Raw genomic sequence first — 10405 nt, forward strand, 5'->3', positions numbered from 1 at the left:
ACAGCGTAGATTATATCGCCTAGAATTTTGTTCATGTGACTCTTTCACCTTTTTCTTTGCCGATTCGCGAATAATTTGTAGTACTTCCGGATAACTAATGCGGCAATCCTCCGATAAGAGTCTTAAGCGGCGAAGCAACTCATAGTCTTTGCCATTCAGAATCATATTTTGTCCAAAGGTTAGGAAATAGGGCGAGTACCCGGTGCTTTGGTGAATGTTGGATCTGAGAGCAGCACTGATTTCCGGTAATTTGGTATCCCAAGTGGAATGATCACGGCTTATGCAAGCTCTTATAGCTGCTAACACCGATCTATTGAGTCTCTCACTGGCATTCGCCTGTGGTGAATATATCGCCGTACGAATATGTTGTATCCCAAAGCGATCCGTTATCTGTTAATATCACCTCGGGGACTCCAAATGTACAGAACAAATAATTTTCGAGGTAATCGCACACCCGATTGGAAGTAAACACCCTAAGGGGGCATAGGAAATGAAATTTTGTGAAGTGATCTACGATAATAAGTAAACCAATATGCTCTTTCTTGGATCGGGGATATGGACCCAGCAAATCCATATAAAGCTTTTGAAACGGACGATCAGACACCATTGGTTTTCCCATGGGTGGTTTCAACACGGTGTTCGGGTGTTTGGTGTGACGACACACTTCACAATGAGTTACATACTCACGTATTTGGCCAAAACAAATATCTTTTAATCTTTTCGATGGTTTTCCCTACTCCACTGTGAGCGGCATTGGGCGGATCATGGGCCCGCGAGATTACACCTTGGGTGAGTTCCCTAGGAATCCACAATTTCCAAGATAGATTATCTACACCATTATTTCCCTGATCAGGTTCGGTTCTTTTGTAGACAAAATCATTTAGAATCTTCAAGTCTGGTAATTTGTCTTGCTTAGCGCGAATATTATCAATTAAGGTCATATATTCTGGTGATTTAAATTCTGCGGCAGATAGATCAACTATCGGACCCTGCTCTTCCATTTCAGAAACAGTGATTTCCTCTTTACGCGATAGGGCATCCACTACCACGTTTAGTGAGCCCTTCCGGTGCGTTATCTCAAAAGAGAATCCCTGTAGTTTTATGGCCCATCGAGCTAATCTACCAGACAACTCCTTCTGACGCATAAGCCATTGATCGGTTATCACCTCGAATGCCTGACCTTCTACATAAGCACGAAACCTTTTAATTCCCTTTATCACCGCTAAACATTCCAATTCCGTGACTGAGTAGTTTTTCTGAGCTTTAGATTGCTTCTCGGACATGAATGCTACGGGTAATTCTTCTCCTTCTTCGTTTTTCTGCGCGAACACACAACCAATTCCTACAGTACTAGCATCACATAACAGCAAAAAGGGTTTTGAGAAATCAGGAGTAGACAAAATGGGAGCTGACGTCAAGCACTGTTTAAGTTTTTCAAATGCCTGATTGGCCAAAGGGTTCCACGCATACGGTTCGGTTTCTTTAATAGTTCTGTGAGGGCGCAACTTACCGTTGCATAATTGTCGACGAAACGACGGTACCACCCAGCAGGACCAAGGAATCGTCGCAATTGTTTCACCGTCTTGGGAACGGGGAATTCTTTAATAGCTTCAATTTTACTCGGATCCGTCTTTACCTGTCCGTATCCAATGATGAACCCCAGATACTTAATCTCACGCATGCAAAAGTGCGACTTGGCAATGTTTATCGTAAGATTAGCCTTTCGTAAGTTTACTGCAACTTCTCTCAGTAACATTAAATGGGATTCGAAATCGTCTGATAAAATTAGTAAGTCATCGAGGTAAACAAACACTCTCGTACGCAAGTTAGCAGGTATTACCTTATCCATTAAACGACAGAGGGTTTGTGAGGCATTGGTTAGACCAAAAGGCATAACTTTGTATTGATACAGCGGTCGGTTAGGTATGGTAAACGCGGTGTATTGGCGTGAAGACTCCTCTAGGGGAATTTGCCAATAAGCATGCTTCATATCGAGTCCCGTTATGTATTTGGCAGGTGGCAATCGATTGAGTATCCCATCTATATGGGGAAGGGGGTATGCATCTTTTCGGGTATATTTGTTGATCTCTCGAGAATCAAGGCATAACCTATTCTTGTTCCCTTTCTTTACTAGGACGCAATTGCTACTCCATGGACTATTTGAAGGTTCTATCACGCCCAGCTTAATCATCTTCTCTACTTTTTCGAACATCACTTTCTCTTTCGCGGGGGAAATGGGCCAATGTCGTTGTTTGACGGGTACTTCGGCATTGATTACCATAGAATGTTGTATTAGGTGTGTACGACCTAGTCCGTCGCATTCATATGACGGAAAGGTTCTTATTACCACCTCTAATTGGTTCCTTTGTTCTTCATTTAGGGAATGCATTTTAGGCGTTTCCTTCATAATCGTGTCGTCTCTATTCTCCAAACAGCTAACAGTTGCTTCTCGGGTCAATAATTGGGATAGAAGACCGAAATCTTTCCAAAAGTCAACTCCTAAATAAACATCTTGCTTTAAATCTGGTATGATAAAGAACTCTACTTCCTTAACTATTTTACGGAATTCAATCGGAACCACCAATTTGGACACTACGGACAAGCTTCATATCCGGTTTTACGTCAACTACCCCTTCGGAAAGCCCTCTTAAGGTAGTTGGTTTACTTTCGTTTAGTTGCTGTTCTTGTCGGATGTACTGACTGGGCTCCGGTCGGTACATCCCGTTTCAAGTTTTTTGCTGGGTTACATTTGACGCATCGAGGTTTATAAATATCCTTAGCACCACAACCATAGCAGAAAATTCGCCTTTCTCCTAAACAATCATCAAAACGATGCCCTTCCTGGTCGCAGTTCCAGCATACTAGTTTCTTACTATAAATCTGCGAAACGTCTTCTTCCTCCATATCTTCATTGTCCGTAAGTATTTCTGCTACATTCGGTTTGCTGAATTTACCTCGTGGAAAAGGGTTATGGTTGTCTTTACAGAAGTTCTAATGCTTGCGAAATTCTTCTCTCAGGCCAGTTCGATCGCTGATTTTGAGATGCAAGAGTTCATATCTGAGGGCCGTTTTTGCGTTACGTTTTAAAATGTCTACTAACTTATTTTCGCTAACCTCGTGTGAGAGCCGTCTGGTAATCGTCAAACGATTCACCCTCTCTCTGACGGCGTTTTCTAATCAACTCCCACAAGTCGAAATCATCTTTAGCATCATCGAATCGTTGTCCAAACGAGGCAGAAAAAGAGGCCAAGAAAACTGTGGGTTCTTTCTATGGAAGTTCCAAGACCAATCGCTGGCTTTAGACGAGAAAAGCAGATGTATATTGTCACAGAGTAGTTCGTAATCGTTATTTAAAGTGGAGGATGTAAGTGAACGAACCCTGTACAGGAATTCGTCGACGTGCCTAGCGTCTTTGGATCCGTCAAACTTTAGTCGCCAACTGGCTAAGATATTAGCGGCCTTCCCAGGAGCTATTGCCCTGCTAGAGACATTTGGATGTGGTAATCCCCTTCCCCTTCCATTTTCTGAAGACAACGAGTTTCCTGTTATATTAGGCTCGTGATTTTGCCTTGTCGCTTGCACAGGCGTGCTATCTGAAGCTATAGTCATCCTACCTAATTGTCCGCGTAGATTTTCTTCGATCAAATTCTTAACGAATGAACTTAGCTCCACCATCATATCTTTCTGCTCACCTTTTATCAGGGCTTGTATAACCTCAATGGTTCTTTCCGGCATATCTCCTTCGCCCGACCTATGGCTGATACTGCCCAAAGAATTATCCCGAAATTGTTGAGACTGCAACCTAGTATGCATCCCTCTGCGCGATGTAGTTCCCCGTCCCTGTTTAGGCCTAGCCCCTCTTGACTTTTGATGTCCTCTCTCTGAAGCGTTTGACTCCGGGTTGGATCCCCCTTCTAACGGCACTATACCCGAACCCATGTCGGGTGGTAATTCGGCTGCTAGAGTATTCTCATCAAACGAAAGTTCCTCCGGATTCAACTCCGCCCTACATACGGGGCAATTTCTGTTATTTTTCACGAATTCTTTCATGCAAGTATCATGATACCGGTGCCCACAAGACGCAGTACATATTAGTTGACTTCTTATGGCTTCTTGACATATACCACAGATCTGGGCGTCCACGTCACCCGACGCCTTGCCCCCTGGAGTACGTTGTACTGGTGACATGTTAAGGTAACCCAGTAATACGAGTTCTGATCACTAAATGTGGAAATCCCTAATTATAGGACCAAAGCTTCAATAAATTCTACAAAATTTTCCTAAATACTGTAAGATATGAATATTAGTTTATAAGATCTGAATATTAGTTTACGATTTACTCATCGATAGTATTATAAGAAATACCAATGTACTCGATATATCGATACTTGTACTCGACATGTATCGATATGCCAACACACAATTATTCGAATACGCCGATCAAGAAAGAAGAACATATAATAAAACCGTGCTATTAAAAGTTTACATATCAGGTGTGGGGTTTGCCCAAAAAAAACGACAAAGAGTGCGTGCGAGAGAGACAGAAAATCAGTCTGAGCGTGACGTCGGGCGCTGCGTAGCCACTGAAAATTGATTTCTTGCTTTTGGCTACAAAAATGATCCGATCTGATCCAGATTCAGCAATCTGATAGCTATAGTCATTATCTATGATTCTGCGCTTTTAGTTTTCTCGAATGTGCAATATTGTGGTTGCAACAGATTTTCGTCTTTTGTGGGGGCGGAAGGGGGTGGGGCGAAATTCTGAGATATACGTTTTATAGTGAGATCTAACAGAAGTGCGGATACCAAATTTGGTTACTCTAGCCTTAATAGTCTCTGAGATTTGTGGATGCCCCAGATTTTCGTCCTTTGCGGAGGCGGAAGGGGGTGTGGCGAAATTTGGACACGAAACGGTCAAGGTCCGATATCACAGGAGTGTGGATACCAAATTTGGTTGCTCTGGCTCTTATAGGTTCTGAGATCCTTGAACTCATATTTTGCAATTGACAAAACCGACCATGAAACCTGTGTGTTAGGAGAGACAGAGCGAGAAAGAATGAAATTGTTTTCTTGATTCTGGCTATAATAATTATACGATCTGGTTGAGATCTTCCATTCTAAAACATATAGTCATCCTCTACGATTCTGCGTTTTTGGTTTTATCGTATCTTTAAAAATGTGGATGCCACAGATTTTCGGTCCTTTGTGGGGGCGGAAGTGGGCGGGGCGAAGTTTTGAAATATTTTTGTAGCAGTGACATATCACAGAAGTCTGGATCCAAAACATCGTTGCTCTAGCTCTTATAGTCTTTGAGCACTAGGCGCTGAAGGGGACGGACGGACGGTCAGACGGACAGACAGACAGGGCTCAATCGACTCGGCTATTGATGCTGATCAAGAATATATATACTTTATGGGGTCGGAAACGATTCCTTCTGGACGTTACACACATCCACTTTTACCAAAAATCTAATATACCCCAATACTCATTTTGAGTATCAGGTATAAAAAACTGCGATGAACAATGCAGACATAAGAGCGAAAACCAAAAGTGAACTTAGCGACATATTGCGTAGCGACATAACGTATATTTTGATCAAGATGCCAACATACACCAATTACGTACAGCAGTGAAAAAAATCATGGAAGACACGCATGAGCTAGGAAATACGGCGCCAAGCGCAGACGAGACTATGCAGACAGACATTTTTGCAGTCTCGGTTGAGCGCGAGATAGATAGGGACAACCGTAGTGCACAACACGCAGTAAAAGCGGCGGCAGAAGAATATGGTGAAAATGTGCAGAAGGCTCGAGAAGCATTCATGCCGCAACAAGACAACGCTTGTTCGAAATTGACCATGCGATCAGATGAATACGAAGAAGAATCGCGCCGTTTGCAGCAGTTGGAACAATTGTACGTTTCTCGCAAGCGCTTAGCTGATCTCAAATTAAGCATATTGAAAACGGAGAAAGAGGCTATGGAGTTGGAAACGCCGAGAGATTGCATCGACTTGACACACATTGAGGCGTTGATGCGTCCATTTTCTGGAGATGACGACCAGGCTGTAACCAGTTGGATAAGTAACTTTGAGGACATTATGAATTTCCATGGTGTATCCGAGTCAAAATGCTGGATATTAGCGAAGCGGCTGCTAGGCGGATCGGCGAAGGTGTACATCGACCATGTAGCGCCTTTGACTTGGCAATTGATGCGAGCAGAATTGCTCAACGTCTTTGAGCAGAAAGTGACAGCGTGGGACATTGGAAAGCGACTGGAGGCACGGAAAATTGCAAATAATGAAAGCGCATTGCAATATTTCGTCGCAATGTGCAGCATAGCGTCGCAAGCAGACATGGCCACGAGCGATGTGGTCAAATTCATCGTAGAGGGACTGCAGGACAAGACGGGCATGGCAGCATCCATGCTGTATTGCAGCACACTCAACGAGTTGCGTGACAAGATGGTCACCTATGATAAGGTCAGAAGAGCTCCTGGCGTCGTAGCAATTCGTAGCGAAGGTATGACAAAGGGAAAACTAAATGTGAGTATGGCAGTTGGGCAGCAGCAAGGTGGTGGCGCAATGCGTTGCTACAACTGTCGGCAATTTGGGCACGTTATGAAGGAATAGTGTAAGTAGAGACAACGCTGGAAGTGAGCATAGAGGTACCGTAGAGAACCCTGTGATTAAGTGTAGAGAATTAAATATCAATAGAGAGCGTAGTAGTACCGTACAGAACCCTGCGATTGAGTGTGGAGAATCAAGTGCAGTAGGAAGTAGATTGGGAAATAGGTGGAAGTCTGATGATAGAGAGAACCTTGGTGGTGATTGTAGAGATAACATAGAGAATAGTGAATATAGGGAAGAGGATGGATGGAAGATTGAAATTAGAGATTTGAGCCAATGTAGAGGAATCGTTAACGATGTGGTGGGGGGAGTAAAGTACATTAGTAGTAGGAATTCAGATAAAGAGAAAAAATGTGTTGAGGATACAGTAGAGAGGGACAAGTTAGAGTTTCAGGAGGAAATATTACTAAAATCATTGATAGTTGGGGTAGTAGGTGCAACGCCAGAAGATGTTGATTTGATATTGCAAACAGAACAGATGCGAGACAAGGAAGTAGTTAGGATTCGAAAAATGCTAGAGGATGGAATTGATGTAGATTTTGAAATGATAGATGGTATTGTTTACAAGAGGAGTTGTGAAAACAAACTATGTTTCTATGTACCAATGTGTATGGAAGAGCAGTTGATAAGGCGGTCACACGAAAAACTAGGACATCTGGCCGCAGAGAAGTGCGTGAGTGACCTTTTGAGGACCTACTGGTTTCCGTCAATGAGAAGTAAAGTGGCAAGGTTCATCAGAAACTGTCTACCGTGTATACTACACTCGATGCCTAAAACAATCCATAACAGAACGCTCCATAGTATCCCAAAGTCGTGTGTTCCTTTTCATACCCTACATGTTGGTCATTTGGGTGCGTTGCCGAGTATTAGATCTAAGCGAAAACACCTCCTTGTGGTAATAGATGCATTCACTAAGTTTGTCAAATTGTTCCCGGTTAATAGTACCAGCACGCGGGAAGCGAAGGATGCCTTAAGTAAATATTTTGATTTCTATAGTCGCCCTACTAGGATAATATCAGATCGTGGGACCTGTTTCACCTCGTTAGAGTTCTCTAGTTTTCTGCAGGAGAGAGGGATAGAGCACATTAAGGTAGCTACAGGTGCACCGCAGGCGAATGGCCAAGTGGAGCGGGTGAATCGTGTTCTTACTCCTATGTTAGGAAAACTGTCATAGCCCCTTGAGCAAGCCGATTGGTATAGGTTGATGAGCAAGGTAGAGCACGCCATTAATAACTCCGTTAACAGCAGTACGAAAAAGACACCTAGCACATTGTTATTTGGAATACCCCAGAAAGGACCCGTTGTAGATGAATTAACCGAATACCTAGAGGAAAAGTTAGCGTCAGAACTTAGAGAGTTGGAAACTATAAGAGAAATAGCAAGTGAGAACATACGGTTGTCGCAGAAAAAAAATGAGAAGATGTATGCCCATAAACATAGAGCCCCATTAAAGTATGAACCTGGTGACTATGTAGCAGTCCGGCATGTGGACACAACACCGGGGATCAATAAGAAGTTCGCACCAAAGTATCGAGGACCGTACAGGATCAATAGAGTATTGGATAATGATCGTTATGAGGTTGTCGACATTGAGGACTGTCAGTTGACGCAAATGCCATTCCGAAGTATATTAGAACCAGCAAGGCTTAAACCCTGGGTAGAGTGTAAGGATAAAACCATGGTCTTATGTTGTTAATCGATGAAATAGTATGTTAAGTAAGACATACCGTCATACCGAATAAGAAATGTTTAACCAACTGTATGCCTTAGTGTGTAGATCGTGGGCGATCTGTAGTCAGGTTGCCCGAATGTAAGATATGAATATTAGTTTATAAGATTTGAATATTAGTTTACGATTTACTCATCGATAGTATGATAAGAAATACCAATGTACTCGATATATCGATACTTGTCCTCGACAAGTATCGATATGCCAACACACATTCATTCGAATACGCCGATCAAGAAAGAAGAACATATAATAAAACCGTGCTATTAAAAGTTTACAATACCCAATATTTGTCCTTTTCGAGCTTGACTCCGTCCGATATACGCTTTCTCTTGTCGCCGGAATATAACCTCAATGAAATCTAAATTGGTCTATGGTATGTTTATGTGGTCAGTAACCTTGGCAATGGCTAATTTCCAAATCTATATCTAGAAAATTAGACTTCCAAAAGCCATCGATACTCTTCCTTCATAAACTCTTTTGGGGTTATCCTATTATAATTTGGCCGACCTATCCGCCTTTGTGAATAGCGGTCGTATATTCGCAAATTAATTCTGGTAACAAAAAAAATATCAGTTTCCATCCCTTGCTACCTGGCGGATTCTATTTGGTTAGGTATTCCGAAACTCAGAATCTTAAACCCAAAATTCCATCAATATCCTCCGTTATTAAGTAGTTAAGAAGTATTAATTTTAATGTGGAATTTAAAATTGCAACGACCAAAGTTTTTGGGGGTTTTAACCAGTAGTAACTCGTACTCTGGCCCCACGTTGGGCGCCAATCTATGTAATGTGCCAGAAATTCATATTCGTAGAGGTGTACGGATGGAGGTTGTACATACTTTTTTTGACGGTCAGACACCAATAGTATAGCAGGATTTCGGAACGTGTACCTTTAGCTATGCTCTAACTAGCTCGCCGGAATGTCGTGGGATCTTTCCTACTCTCCTATCTGCTATACGAACACATTCGCAAAGATGTTTTAGGTACACTTGATTTAATGTTCAAAAGGAACTCTACAAAAGAAATCAAAAAGAAAAGAATGTGAATTTTAACTAACTGGTTAATCGACTACCGACAAATAGTCAGGCTATATTCCGTCGCTCTTGGGGAACTCAGATGACTTTGACCCCTTCTCTACCCTCCCTACCTTTGTATGCCGTTTAATCGACAGCATAACCCTAATCGAGCGCATCTCTATTTGATCATCGGACTTCCTCAGGCTCTACTCAGGACAAACACGAAAGGTTTAATGTTCCATTATTATCTACTAATTATTATTTAATAATTCAAAATTTAAGGTTTTCCAGAGAAGTATAAACTTAGCATAAAGTATTTAAATAAAGAAGGAGGAAATAGTAGCAAGTTATACCTAGCTATTTGTGTTTATGTATATAGGACTTATGTGTAGAGAATATGGCGTAAAAGAAATTAAATTGGAAAGAAGAGAAAAATATGATAATTATATAACTAGAATGCAAACGTGAAAGAAAAATTAGTGGCCGATCCGCTTTAAATATGGCACGGCTATGGTTGTTTTATATACCGGAATAGAAGTTTTATAAGACAGATATATATCTCGAAAATACTCGAGAATTCCGTTTAAGGAAGTTCGTAACTCACTCATACTTTATACGAATTATCCGGCGTGTCCGTTGAGCTCAAGGGGCGACGTAGGAACATATTCTGAGGAAGGGAGAAAAATTATGAATATACAGGTCTTCACTTCTAATTCGGATGAAACACCGATTTTCTTTCCATTTCCATACCCGTACGACGACGATTTGCCACTCAGCGGCTGATCTTAAAAAAATGTGGCTTTCATTTGCGCTAATTTCTAATTATGGGTATTTATATACATTATTGGTTTTTTTTCTCTTAAAATCTATACAATACAAAAATAGTTAGTGCGTAGCCTAATCTTTAATAAATGGAAAATCTCACGACGAGACTCAAAACTAATACTTTGGTACATTTTCACACGACGACTATTAAACGGCAGTGTGGATCGCCGCATAATAATGTTTTATTTTCACAGTTTGAGAGCCACTC

Source organism: Drosophila miranda, assembly GCF_003369915.1.
Source record: "Drosophila miranda strain MSH22 chromosome Y unlocalized genomic scaffold, D.miranda_PacBio2.1 Contig_Y1_pilon, whole genome shotgun sequence".
NCBI classification, from domain to species: Eukaryota; Metazoa; Arthropoda; class Insecta; order Diptera; family Drosophilidae; genus Drosophila; species Drosophila miranda.